At 41.0% G+C, this 15,122-nt stretch overlaps 1 long non-coding RNA gene across 1 annotated transcript; it reads right to left on the bottom strand.

Annotated features, from left to right (window-relative positions):
* Positions 1 to 6,958: 6,958 nt before the first annotated feature.
* Positions 6,959 to 7,953, bottom strand: LOC122080676. Its single transcript, XR_006140864.1, has 2 exons — positions 7,625 to 7,953; positions 6,959 to 7,502 (listed from the first exon to the last, which is right to left on the bottom strand). It is a non-coding gene; the product is annotated as an uncharacterized LOC122080676 (long non-coding RNA).
* Positions 7,954 to 15,122: the final 7,169 nt, after the last annotated feature.

Raw genomic sequence — 15,122 nt, forward strand, 5'->3', positions numbered from 1 at the left:
GAGATGTCCCACCACATTAATCAACTCCCTAACACATTGTTCCATCAATGTGGATGGGTTTGGGGTCCACGATCGTGAGGTCTAGGGTCCCATGGTGAGATAACCCAAAACTGGCATGTGCACTCACCGTATGGAGTTCACCGGTGGATGCTCCATCCGTCGGTGACCATCAGCCGGTGAATGCTGAACTGGTCACTTTGTATGGAGATCTCTCCTCAGTTTGAGTGGGGCCTTTTTTAGGGTTTCTAGTGTGTGTGAGGTTCAATTGACCTTTCCCTTCGGGTCTGGAATCCCTTCCAATTACTTAAGCATGGGTAACAGGTGCAAGTGGGGTGCCCTTCCTTCCTCGACAAAAGGCGAATGCAACCCAGTACTCACTAGTACAGGTGTCCTCCGGTGTCGCACCTGAACATTAAAATAGGAAGTTTAAGGGTTCGGGTATAACAATTCCAATGCTCATTCCCTGGATTACTCATGTATCTGCTAACAACACTGACTGCGTGAGACAAATCCGGTCTGCTACAAACCATAGCATACATGAGACTCCCAATTGCACTAGCATAAGGGACCTGAGACATCTACGCCACCTCCTCATGAGTTGTAGGGCATTCTCTTTCAGATAACTTGAAATGGCTAGCTAACAAAGTGCTAACCGGCTTAGCCTTTTCCATATTGAAATGCTCTAGCACCTTTTTAATATACCTCTTCTGAGTTACCCAAAGTTTACCTATAATTCTATCTCTAAGGATTTCCATGCCAAGGATCTTCTTAGCGGCACTAAGATCCTTCATCTCAAATTCAGCACTCAACAAAGACTTCAAAGAGACTATATCATGTTTGTTCTTTGCAGCAATGAGCATATCATCAACATAAAGCATCAACAAAATAATGAAATTACCATTTAACACTTTATAATAAACACAACTATCATACTCACTTCTTGTGTAGCCAATCTCTATCATGTGGGAGCCAAAGCGCTTGTACCATGCCTAGGAGATTGCTTAAGACCATAAAACGACCTCTTAAGTAGAAAAACATGATCTTCCTTTCCCTGCACCTTGAAATCTTCAGGTTGCTCCATATAAATCTGTTCCTCCAAGTCACCATGAAGAAATGCAGTCTTCACATTAAGCTGTTCAAGCTCCAAATCATGCATGGCCACCAAAGCAAGTAGCACCCTGATTGAAGTGTGTTTCACCACTGGGGAGAATATTTCATTGTAGTCTATCCCCTCCTTCTATACATAGCCCTTGGCTACAAGTCTGGCCTTATACCTTTCACGCTTATTCTCAGATGCTGCCTCTTTCTTACGAAAGACCCATTTACACTCAATGATTTTTCTTCCTTTGGATTTTTCCATAATCTCCCAAGTCTTGTTCTTCTGCAGAGACTCTATTTTCTCTATCATAGTTTCCATCCATTTATTATGTTGTGCATCACTCAAAGCATCATGGTAGGAAGATGGATCATTTGTACCTATAGTGAGGGCATAGGCAATCATGTCCTCAAACCCGTATCTCACAGGAGCTTTGTGAGTACGCTTCCCTTTACCCTTTGCTACAGTATAAGGAACTTCTACTGCTTCCTGTTGTCCTGGTAAGTCACAGGATGACTCATTTTCTCTTGTTGTTTCTGACTCACCTAACTCCACCTGCACAGAAGAACCTTCTTTATTTTCACCAACTGTTTGTGAATTGCATTTTGACTTCACCATATGAGACTCATCAAACACAACGTCCCTACTAACCATAACTTTCTGTGAACTTGGATCTCACAACTTGAATCCCTTTATTCATTTCTTAAAACCAAGAAAGATGCACTACTTAGACTTTAAGTCTAACTTGGAACGCTGCTCACTCTCAACATGTGCATATGCTGGACAACCAAATATTTTTAGAATAGAATAATCTACTGGTTTTCTTGTCCATACCTCTTCGGGAATTTTATAATCAATCGTCTTTGATGGAGATCTGTTGATAAGGAAACATGACATATTCACTGCTTCTGCCTAAAATCTCTTACTCAACCCTGCATTCAGCCTCATACTCCAAGCTCTTTCTAGAAGTGTTCTGTTCATCCTTTCAGTTACACCATTTTACTGTAGTGTCTTTGGAACCGTGAAGTGACGTGTAATCCCTTTAGCTTTGCACAATTCTAGAAATGGCTTGTACATGTACTCTTCTCCATTATCTATTTTCAAGTACTAAATTTTCTTTCCTGTCTTCCTTTCTACCTTAGCCTTTCATTCCTTAAATTTAGTGAACACCTCACTTTTATGCTTCATGAAGTAGATCCAGACTTTCCTTGAGTAATCATTAATAAAAGTCACGAAGTATTCTTCCCCACCATTAGATTTTGTTATTGAACGACCCCATACATCGCTATGTACATAATCAAGCACCCCTTTATTCTTATGTTTTGCAGTTTTGAAACTAACCTTGTATTGCTTCTCGAACACACAATACTTGCAAAAGTTTGGTTTATAAGTTTTCACTCCCTTCAATAGTTTCCTTTTATGAAGCTCCATCAATCCTCTTTCTCCCATACGCCCTAACCGCATATGCCATAGATAGGTATCATCTGTATCAAATCCTACATCTGTAGTCACAGACGCTCCACCTGTAACTGTGCTCCCTATGAGTCTGTATAGGTTTCATGTTCGTTGTCCCTTCATGACAACCATAACACCCTTAATAACTTTGAGAACTCCACCTTCTGTTATGTACTTACATCCATTTAAGTCAAGTGCCCCCAAAGATATTTAGTTTTTTCTTAATTCTGGTACATGTCTCCCATCAAACATCTTGATTTTGATAGTGTCTATCCCAATGGTCTTGCATATAGCATCATTCCTCATTAGGACAGACCCACTATTATATGATTGATCTGTATCAAACCAATCCTTATGTGGACACATGTGATATGAACATCCAGAATCTAAAATCCAAGAATCAGAAGCTTGGTTCTTACTTGATAATATAGAAAGTACATATCCATCATCTCCATCGAACTATCAGCCATGCTAGTTTTTTAGATGCCTTATATACACCTTTCTTCTTTAAGTCCACCTTCCTTTTCAAGCACTCTCTCTTCAGATGACCTTCCTTCTTATAATAGTAATAAGAGACCATTATCTTTGCTCTTTTTTATTTCGATCGACTCTTCCCAGATCCCATTTGATTTGATCTCCCTCTTTCTTGCTCCTTGTCACCTTCTAAAAGATCTTCTCCTTGAGATTTCGTACTACTGGCCTTCTTCCTTATATCATTGGATATGAGGGTAGCCGCGACTTCATCCATCTCAAGGGTCTCCTTCCCGTACAAGAGAGTCGTTAACAGCAATAGTAAAGCCTTGTCTTCATCCTTGATCTTAATCTCTAGGTTTGCAAGTTTACTTACGATCTGATTGAACATGTTAAGATGCTCTAATAGATGCATACCTCTCTCCATCTATAGAGAATACAATTGCTTCTTCACGAACAACTTGTCGTTAAGGACTTCGTCATGTAGATGCTTTCAAGTTTCGCCCATAACTGCGGTGTAGATTCGATACCCACAACATATTTTAGGGCATCATCAGAAAGATTCAATCGAATAGCACTTACCGCCTTTTTCTCCATCTCTTCCCAATCTTTGTAAGTAATTTTTGTAGGTTTCTTCGACTTCCCTAACAACTTTTTCGCCGAATCTTGTTGTATCAGAAGATTCTTCATCCTTCGACGTCAGAGGGTGAAATTGTTCTTCCTATTAAACCTCTCGATATCATACTTGACATTCGATCCCTTACATGCCATCGTGATAGAAAACCCTAGAAAATAAAAACCTAGAGCTTTGATACCAATTTGTAGAAACATAACCCTAAAACGATGCAGAAGATAATGGAAAAACAAGAACAAGTAATGCGCATAGATTTACGAGGTTCAGCAAGATTGCCTACGTCCCCGGTGAGATAAGATCCTACTTCACTATCAATGAAGAGTAGGGTTATAGTGCTCGTCCCTCACACCTCTCAGTATTTCTTGCATTACAAAGAAAGAAACTCTCGCTACAAACATATAGCAAAAAACCCTAATCTAAAAAGTACACAATTGCCCTCAAATAAAAAATTCGAGCAGGGGGCTGTGCCCCTCTACACCCCCTACTATGCAGGGGGCCTCCTGCCCCCTTTCAACCCCCACAGCCCATTAATCGGCTAGTGGGACCACCGTCCTGCCTGTCAAGGTGCTGCACCAATACTCTCTAGGTTAAACTGTGACAGAATACAAGACATCGTACACCAACAATCTCCACCTTGGCTTGAATTCTATCGAGCCTCCTGTAAAGATAACATATAGACGTCTTCATCCCGGTACCTCATTAGAGGTACAAACTTGAGTTATTTTGTTGTTCTTCAAATTTCTGTAAATTTTGATGTAGCAAAGTTGTTGGGGTGTTAGAAAGATTAAATCTTTTTTGGTTTTCCTTCATATGTTTCTAGGGGTGGGTTTATGTTTGATCTGATAGTGATATGAGGCAATTGGTACCAATGCATGTTGGGTTTAATATGGGTTTAGAGTTTGATTAGTAAAGAATGAAAGAAAGAAATAAAAGAGAGAGAGAGAGAGAGAGCTTCGGCAATGGCATTTAGGGTTTCGATTTGCTTTTGCATATATATATATATATATATATTTTTCGGTCTTTTTATTTCATTACATGGATCAGTCTCCGCTTCCGAAGGAGGGGAAGGCAAGGCTGAGAATTTTTCTGTTCTTTATTTTGTTCTGTGAGGCGCAAATTTTTTAAGGCTGTGTTTGGTAGCCAAGAGAAGAAAAAGAAAAGAAAAGAAAGTTGTACAGATTACGATTTTCCGTTCTTTTAGGTTTTTTCTTTACGTTTGGTCGTCATCAGCAGGTAGAAGATTTACTATTAAAATTTCAAAAATCGTCTCAGGAGAAGTGAAGTTTTCTCACACCATCGAAAAAAAAATCCTCCCGATTAGACGAGATAACTTTGGTTCGCCGAGAAAATTTGAGAGAGAGAGAGTGTCTATGTAGGGGAGAGAATTGCAGAGTTTCCGATTAGGGTTAGACTACTTGAGATGGGTCTTGATCGGAGAAGATCTCTTAATTTGGAGGGTAGGGATGACAACGGTGGAGGAACAAGACATTGCGTGCATGGCTTGTTGTGCAGTGAACCAGAGAGAGAGAGAGAGAGAGAGAGAGAGAGAGAGAGAGAGAGAGAGAGAGAGAGAGAGAGGGTAGGAACATTTGAGCAGGCCTTTTGATTGCAGAGGTCATTGGGATCGAATAAGGGCTTCAATGTTGGTTGGGACTTCGGAGCACACTAGAGAGATGGAGATTTGAAAAAAAGAAAAAAAGAAAAAAAAAATAAACAAAACAAAACAAAACAAAAACCAAAACTAAGGAAGAGAGAGAAGTGTCGTGTGGGGTGTGTGTGAGAAGTGATATAGTGCTTGTTGGGGGTAGAGAAACAATGGAGGTGATTGGTTGAATTTATTAGTATTATATAATTTTATATCATTTAAATATAAAAAATTATTTTCTTTTCTTTTCCATTGGTAAAAAAAAAATTAGAATTTTTTTTCTATTCTTTTCAAGATTATTTTTTCTTTTCTTTTCTTTTCTTTTCTTTTCTTGGCTACCAAACACAGCCTTAGTTTCTGGAAGCATCAAAACTTTTAGGGTTTTTTTTTTAATTCCTTCTTTCAATTTTTTCTTTTTACATTTTTTTTCTTTTTTTTATATTAAAAAAAATTACCTATCCAAGCCAATACCGTGACCGATCCGAGAAAACTGTAAATTTTTTTATCCTTACTGATACCGATTCATATCGTATCAGTTTTGATTGTGACTGATATTGATACCAATACAGATACCGAGTTTTAAAACCATGGTAATTAGAGGTAACTTACCTTTAATGGGGATATGCATAACTATTTTTTATCCCTTGTGTGGTTAGGTTTTCATACCAGTGAAAAATGTGGCTGGTGGCTGGTGGCTGGTGGCTGGTGGGCGGATCGGACGAAAATCATAAAAAATGAAAAATAAATAAATAAATAAATTTGCCTCAGCAGTTGGATGGAAGAGGAAAGGGATACAACTGGCGGAAAAGCTCAAAGGGATGTTTTCGTTCCTTCAATTTTGTGTTCCTTAAATTTTTTGTTTTGGTAGAAGCTTCATAGCCAAGGTGGACAACAATACTTGACGATGATGTGATGTGTTACAGTAGGAGACGTTACACAGCTTGCAATGCAGGAGTTCTGTGTGTTGGGCGCAGGTGACGTGTGACAGTCGTTTTTTGGTTTTACACCTCACCGATATCATCATATGCCAGCTTCAAAATGGTAGCATCTTGTATGTCCGTATCTGTGGTTGATATTGTGTATTGATCCTACTCCCTAACATCAGGATGGACATGCGCAAAATTGGGATCCGGCACGTCTCCAACGATTGATGCTCCAGCTAGCATCCAACGAATAATCCAAATGTGACACCTGTCCTCATATGAATCCAACAATTCACATTAATTCCACCTACATGCCTCCCGCATCTTGCTGAAACCGCTTGGAGAGTGAAACCATCCTTCGAAAACTGACCTTTATTTCTCTGCTCTATGGGGAAGGTCTTTGAAGAGGGAACGATAGGAGGTGGAGAAAATGGATTATCTTCTATATATGAATCCATACTTCGATTCAATCTACTGGGATTTTCAAGAATATTCAGTATTATCACACATAATCCAGAAGCCCAGTAGCAAATAGATTCAATCAAAGTTCACCGAGAAAATTTGTTGGAAATCACTCAAAAGCTCAATCCGTGATCTAAAAATCCAATTTTTAATGAATTACAGAGTAAGATATTAGAAGAAGAAGAGAAGGGGAAAAACAAATACGATAAGCTCCTTTCAAATATTTTTGTTTTTCAATGGGATTTTCTCAGTATCGTTTCACCCATAACCCAAAAACCCAACAACGAAAATAGATTAAATTCAATCGAAGTATACCCATAAGACTTGAACAAGAACAACTAGAAATCACTCAATAGCTCTGTCCCACAAATCAGATTATTATTCAACAAGAAATAGTGGAACTTTTGATAAAGGAAGAAGAAAGGGGTAAAAATCAGTTTGATAAAACCCCTTCTCAAACGATGATTGATTTTTCTTTTTTCTTCGGGTATTGGGTCATACAATGGAATTAAGAATCAAGTTTGTAGGGTTGACACCCACAGCCTTCGCACTGCAACTACCCTACCAAGTAGAGACTTTTAAGGCTGCATCGCAACCGATGGTGCCACCGCTTTGAAGGAGGAAGTTGCTGTGGATTTGGTGGTTGTCGTTAGAGTTGGAAGGAGGGTGGTAGTACATCCTTGCCGTCTAAGGACAATGAGAGTTGAAATGAGTAACGGTCATCACCCCTAAATCCAATATCTCCACATACTTTCCCATCTCTACCTTCCCTTCCTCTGTATCTGCTGCTTTAATTTCTCTTCTCTTCTAAAAATCCTGTGAAGAAGCAACAAAGGAAGAGAAGGAAAGAGAGAAATCAATGAATGATTTTAAACCTTAGAGCAAATCCCATACATCAGAGTCCATGAGAAAGCTCAAAAGCGATGAAGAAAGTGAACCTCTAAGGGCTTTATTTATAGGGAGCCTTCCTTCTTTTCTTCACCTTAGTTCACCCTCTTTTCCTTTTTCTAGAGTTTTCTTTATCTTATATATCAGAGTCCATGAGAGAGCTCAGCCTTGAATCTCATTCCTCCTCCTATCGTTCCTTCTTCAAAGACCTTCCCCACACAACAGAGGGATGAAGCTTGGTTTAGAATGATGGTTTCTCTCTTCAGGTGGTCTCAGCAGGATGTGGGAGGCATGTGGGTGGAATGAATGTGGAACATTGGATGCATATGAGGACAAATGTCATGCTTGGAGAATTCGTTGGAGGCTAGTCGGAGCGTCAGTCGTTGGAGACGAGCCGGATCCATAAAATGTTGGGGTTTTTTTTTTTTCTCATTTTAGGTACGTCTGTTATCTTGCACACTACGAAACATGAAAATAACCCCCCCGCTTTCTCCATTTGTTTATGTCATGTGTCTACTAATTGGCAAGCGAAGGGAGGATATGTCAAACATTTGACATGTCTCCCCCCTACTTTCTTTTGCCGAGCTATCAATCTACACTCTATGGTGAAATCTAAGGGCCCGTTTGATAACGTTTCATGAAACGCGTTTCTGCCGTTTCTGTTTCTAGAAACAGTAGAAACGAAGTAAAAAGCGTTTGATAAAACTGTTCCGTTTCACTTATTTTCAGAAATAGAAATAGAAATTTTTACTTATTTATGGTTCAAGAAACGACCCAGGCGAAACAAGTTCAACTTGTTTTGCCGTTTCTAGAAACGACTTGTGGCCATTCTTTCATTGGTTACTATCGACTTCTAAAAACATGACTTATCAAACACCTTCAATTCCGTTTATGTTTCTAGAAACGGAAATTTATGTTTCTACCGTTTCTTGAAACAGAAACGGCAGAAACGTTATCAAACGGGCCCTAAGTTTGAAGATTGGATAGTGTATTCTCAAGATATATATGGTCCCATCATCTAATAGTGGTAAGTGTGTAGTTTCAGTATGGATTTTTTATTTCTCTTCGGTTATTTAATGGTCTTCATGTGACAAGTTTGTATCACCTAAAATTTTCACCGTGTCATCCTTTTTGAAAACCCAGATACCAACATTGCTAGTTGTATCCTCCTTTTGTAGGGCTTCATTTCACGAACTAAAGATGGACACCACCCCATCCAAGTTGCACGGAAAGAATCCTACTTTTTTTTTCAGCTAGAAATGGGTAATATTATTAAAAATTGAAAGAGAGAAAAACAACACCAAAAAACCGCTACCCTAACCCCCACTTTCGGCATTGCCATCAGCAAGGGAGGGGCAGTACAAATCAAAATCTAAAGTTAGGTCTTCCTTCTGCATCCCTCCTAATCAGCTCCAACACATGATTAAGAAAATTAATATTATCGCCTGAAATCCCTGATTTTGCTGCATCTCGAGCCAGAAAGTTAGGAACCGAGTTGGCCTCTCTAAAGTTATGTGAAATCTTCCATGAAATCCCCTCCAAGTAAGGTTGAAGGGAAATCCATCTCTGAAGAGCAAACCAGGGGATCCTCTTTTATTGAAAGGAGGTCGCAACCGCACTAGAGTCTACCTCCACCCACAAAAAATTTATTCCCAACTCTAGAGCGAGCAAAAGACCGACCATAAGGCCTTCCACCTCAGCTTGGAACACACCTGTCACATCCATGAATATTTTATAGGAGTCCAGAACTCTTCCCCAATGGTCTCAAAAAATTCCGCCCGCCCCTGCACGCCCTAGATTGCCCCTTGAGCTTCCATTAATATTCAGCTTCACCCAATTTATCTGAGGTCTACACCATAAGACCTCTAAAATATGTTGGCTAGGGTAATTCTAGATCGTTAGCCCTAGCTTCCTACAATGAACAACAATCGCAACAGTCTTCACTTCTCCTTTGGTGCTGGGATTTGAGGATCTTATGTCCTCTAAAATCATTTTCTGCACGAACTGTGTCGGCCTCATTTTTCCATCATGCCTCCTATTATTTATTTCACCCCATATATGGTCCACCATAGTAACAATACCCAAAGCCCACGCCTCTTTGCAACACACTGTCTTATGCTTTCTTTTCCACCATTGGAAAAAGTCGGCCAAGGACCCTGCCTTCTTCCACCCAACATTAAAGCATCCACAGAAAAAATTCCAAATCTCCTTCGAGAAAGAGCAATGCAGGAAAATATGATCCATTGACTCTACCTCCCTACCACATAAGCTGCACTTTGAGGCAAGCACTATTCCCCTTTTCTGAACTGCCTCATCTGTAGGGAGCTTGCCATGAGCCATCCTCCACCCAAAAATCGACATTCTTGGTTGCATTTTTTTGCACCAGATCAAGGATGCCCAAGGGACCTTAGGATTACGAATCCTAATCTCCTCCCAAGTAAAATTGGAGCTAAAAGCCCTATTCGGAGTCAGAGACCACAAACACATATCCTCACAATCATGAGTTGGAATTTTTATATCCCCACCTTCTCAAACATTTCGTTCAACGTAGAGGATCTAACAGTCGGCAATTGCCATTGAAAATTACCAATGAAATCACAAACCTTCCCTTCACACTGGATACCAGGAGCTTCATCCATCCCGATTTGCTCTTGGATAGTCTGCTCACCCAGTCATCTATCTGACCATAATTTTATACTTTTCCCATTCCCAATCAACCATCTTTCCTTAGAAGAAATAAAATGCCACATCTTCCTGAAGCCAAGCCAAATAGAAGAAGACATGTACCCTCTCTTAAAATATGCATCACGCCTCAGGAATCTAGCCCTCAGGAATCTGCAAGACATAGAATTTTCATGTTTCACTCTCCACCATGTTGCAGAGCATGGCTTTGTTGATGTCTCTAAGCCTACGCAACCCCAAACCGCCTTCCTCCTTAGGCCTGGAGCACACATCCCATCTCACAGATATAATTTTCGCAGTATCAATCTCGCTAGTCCAAATGAAAATTTTCATCCACCTCTCCATCAATACAATAAGGGACGAGGGCCACTAATACACAGTGAAGCTATGATTTGGCATTCCCAAAATAATAGACAGGACCAGCTCCAACCTCCCAGCCATAGACAAAATTTTTCCTTTCCAACCTGCAAGGCGCCCTTTAACCCTATCCATAACTGGAAATAGGGATTCCTTCTTAACTCTTACCTTAAAAATCTCAACCCCCAAGTATCAGGTAGGGAAATTGCAAATAGGGATGCCAAGCTCCTCCACAATGACCTGTTTCCTGTGAGCCAAAATTGGTCCCAGGAAAACTTACTCTCATCTAGATTAATTATCTGTCCCGAGAAACTTTGGTATCTAGAGAGAAAGTTGTTTAAATGTTTAATATACCTGATAGAGGCATTAGAGAAAATGAAAACATCATCTACGAACAAAATATGGGCTGGAGAAGCAACACCATGCGGATCTGCTAAGGCTTTAATTTTCTTTCTTGCCACCAGCTCAGAGAGGCCTCTACACAGCACCTCCTTAGCTATAATGAACAACATGGGCGAATTGGATCCCCTTGCCGGAGCCCCTTCTCCACATCAAAAAAACCCATAAGGCCACCATTGAGTAGGAAAGAAATTTTAGCAGACACAAGAAGCTGATAGATCCAAGTAATCCACTTTTTAGAGAACCCAAACTTTCTCAGAACATGGAAAATAAAATTCCAAGAGATGGTAACATACGCCTTCTGGATATCTATTTTTAATCCCATACCTCCTCCTCTAGTGGATGCAAACATTATGTTGGCTAACTCAGACACCAATGCAATGTTGGAGTGGATAATCTTCCCTTTCTGGAAAGCTCCCTGCTCCTCAGAAATTAATTTTGGGAGCACACTCGATAGTCTCAGAGCCAACACTTTAGAGATAATTTTACACAAAAAATTTTCCATGCAAAGCGGTCTAAACTTATCCAGAGAAGACACACCCTCCACCTTAGGAATCAAAACCAAAAAATTATTATTGATTCCGTAAGGCGTGAATCCAGTCCTGAAGAACCACGTTACAGCGTTGCACACATCAACAGATATAATCTCCCAACAAGCCTTGTAAAAGGCACCAGGGAACCCATCCGGCCTAGAGGCACCGTCAGGATTAAGCTCCCATACAGCGCCCTTAATTTCAATCTCTAAGGGCATCCCATCCAGCTGCCCCTTATCATTCTCCCCCAAAAAATTTGGAATGCATTGCAATAAATCCAAGTGCTCGGCTAGAAGAATACCTTTATGAAAATGTTTCTTAAAAGCCCATCACGTATTCCTCAATCTGCACCTTATCAGATATTTGCACCCCATCCTCTCTCTTCAGGACCCGAATGGAATTTTTCATTCTCCTCATCTTAAATGATATATGAAAAAATTTGGAGCACCTATCACCTTGCTGCCTCCATGTGATTTTTCAGCCCACAGTTTTTCATAATTTTCTAGGGCCTTCAGATACCTAGTTTTTGCATTTGCTTCCTTTGCAAACACCGAATCATTTAGACCATGCCTCTTAATCTCTTGTTGAACCTCCTCCATGCCCTTTTTAGCCTCCTTTAGCTCCAAATTAAAATTTAGGAAATTGACTTTTGACCAAGATCGCAAAATCCCTTCCAACCTTTTTAGTTTCTGAGACACCACATACATAGGCGACCCCAACATGCCTTCATCCTAGGACCTCTTCACAGTGCCTAAGAAGTCTTCATGACTTGTCCAGAATCTTTGAAACCTGAAAGGGAAATTCCTTGGTCTCTTTGCGGCCGCAGACACGACCAGAATTGGAGTGTGGTCAGAGGCCACCCTTTGCAAAACAAACTGGTGGCACTCTTGAAATAGGGAAAGCCAAGCCTCATTGCAGAAACTCCTATCCAACATCGCGACCACATTACCTTGCCTCCTATTGTTGGACCAACTGAATTTCCACCCCTAGGATGGAACTTGGATCAACAAACATGTGTCCACCATAGCTCCAAAGTCGACAGTAGAGCCCAGACTAAAAGTCCCAGGCCCCCTCTTTTTAGAAGAGAGAAGCGTGGCATTAAAGTCACCCATCACCATCCAAGGGACATTAATCCCAAGATGAGCAGTAGCAAAATCTGCCCACAACCCCCTTCTTTATGCTCTTAGACATTTCACAAGCACCACTAATAGAACAATTCTATCCAGCAATCATGTAATAGACATGGATATAAACTGCTCAGAGGACGCAATCACCATAGGTCTCCTTACCCCTTAATGCGACACGAGCCATAAATTTGGAACACTACCCTCTCTTTCATTGTGAGTAAAGTCTGAATCAAAACCCAACTTATTAAAAAACATCTTGGGAAAATCCTCAACTACCACCATTGGTTCAGCAATACATAGGATGTTCGATGATTTCTCCCTTAAAATATTTCCCAAAGCCAACCTCGTAGCTGCCTTCTTCATCCCTCTAATATTCCAATAGAGGGCTTTCATTTACAATTTTTTACTAGAGCAATGCGACCAGACTTTTGCAAAGCCTACTCCGTATTAGCCACTTGTTTCCCTTTTCCCTCTCTCCCATGAACACCTTGTATTTCCTCTCTCTCATAGAGAGCCCTATCGATCACCTCCACTTCTTTATGGTTCACCACCACCATACCACTAGTCAGTTGTAATGGATTAAAGGAAGAAATAACATTCTCATACCACTGAACTGGTTAATCACTCCCATTCCCGCGATAAGAGCCTTGCCTAGGGTTGAACCTGCGAATGGCTCCCTCTTCCATTGCCTGAGTGAGGAGCATTTTTCCCCCATTCCTTCCCTCATGGCCAATCTGGTCCCTGCGTCAGTCCCTTGGCATTCACGATTTTACAAACGTAACCCTAAAACGATGCAGAAGATAATGAGAAAACAAGAACAAGTAATGCACACAGATGTACAAGGTTTAGAAAGATTGCCTACGTCCCCGATGAGACGCGATCCTGCTTCACTATCAATGGAGAATAGGCTTACAGTGCTTGTCCCTCACACCTCTCAGTATTGCTTGTATTACAGAGAAAGAAACCCTCGCTACAAATATATAGTAAAAAACCCTAATCCGAAAAGTACACAATTGCCCTCAAATAAAAAATTCAAGCGAGAGCCTCCTGCCACCCTTGTAACCCCCACGGCCCGTTAACCAGCTAGCGGGACAGTCGTCTTACCTGTCAAGGTGCTACACCATTATTCCCTGGATTAAACTCTAACGGAATACAAGACATCGTACACCAACAACGATCAAACTCAAGAAGGGTATCAACGACAAGCTCCCTGTCCATGGTAGAGTCATGTTGAGCCTGCTCCTCAGCATCCTCCAAACCACCATTTGACCCATCCATCAACACATTAATCAACCCACCATCGGTATCCGACCCATATCACTTGAGGCATTATCCCCTTCATCAGCCGTATCCTTTGCAATCTCAGCTGGAATATTCCTTTCCATATTTTCCTACTCTTCCAATGGGAGAACTATTTGAATATTGGGAGAAATGGAATTCCCACTAGACCTCCTTAAAATATACGATGGAGATAAGGAAGGTAATCCATCCTTCATATGGGAAGTAATCCTAGCCGATTTGGACACGTCATCCATCGGAATCCTCCCCTCCCATCGGCCAGCAAACCAAGCACCACCATTGTCCTTAGAAAAGACCGCCCCTGGGATGGATGCCTCACACTGCCTCTCCTCCCTTCCTTCTGCGTCCTTCCTTGCTCTATATGTGTGGACAAAATGCCCCACCTTTTTGTAAAACCCGCACCTGGATAGTCCATCCTCATAAACAATAATCTGTTTGAACTAGAACATCTCCCCAGTTCCAAGTTGCCTCCTCCCTACTTGAATTTCTTCCATTATGTTTGCACCTAATTCCATCTCTACTTGGACCCTCACAAAGGTTCCCATTGGAATGGTGCGAGTGACCCTATCCAACACCACAGGTCTCCCTGCCGCCTTGGCCATGGTCAATAAGATCTTCTCATGCCAATATTCCAGTGGCAAGTCAAGGAATCTGATCGAAACCAGCTTAGTCATAACATTCTTAGCATGAACATCAAAATAAGGCTTCCATCGTTGGAACTTGATTACCTGACCTCCAACTCTTGGCTTCATCTCCACATTATAGTCATGTGTCCCTCCCTTTCAAATTGGAACAGAATATACCATTTCCCCATGGACGCCATCTTAACACCGCCTTTAATATTCCAGGATTTGCTAGCCTCATTCCTTATGTTATCCATTGATAGGTACCTGAAATTTACCCTACCTATCAAAGCAAATGTGAACCGCAAAAGTCTTTCCTCATAAGCGTCTTGAGGAACTACAATTTTGATGTAAGCTCCGACATGAATTGGATAAGGTAGGTTTTCCACATTTGGCAAAACCTTCCCCACCACAGCAGCATATGATCACCTCCCCTTCTCTCTATTTGTGTCTTTCAGCAGCTCGCCTCCTCCTTGCCCTAATCACCATCGACCTCCTCCACAAGCCCATCAGATGCAATACCAGGGA

The sequence above is a fragment of the Macadamia integrifolia genome, chromosome 6 (genome assembly GCF_013358625.1).
Source record: "Macadamia integrifolia cultivar HAES 741 chromosome 6, SCU_Mint_v3, whole genome shotgun sequence".
In the NCBI taxonomy this organism is placed as follows: Eukaryota; Viridiplantae; Streptophyta; class Magnoliopsida; order Proteales; family Proteaceae; genus Macadamia; species Macadamia integrifolia.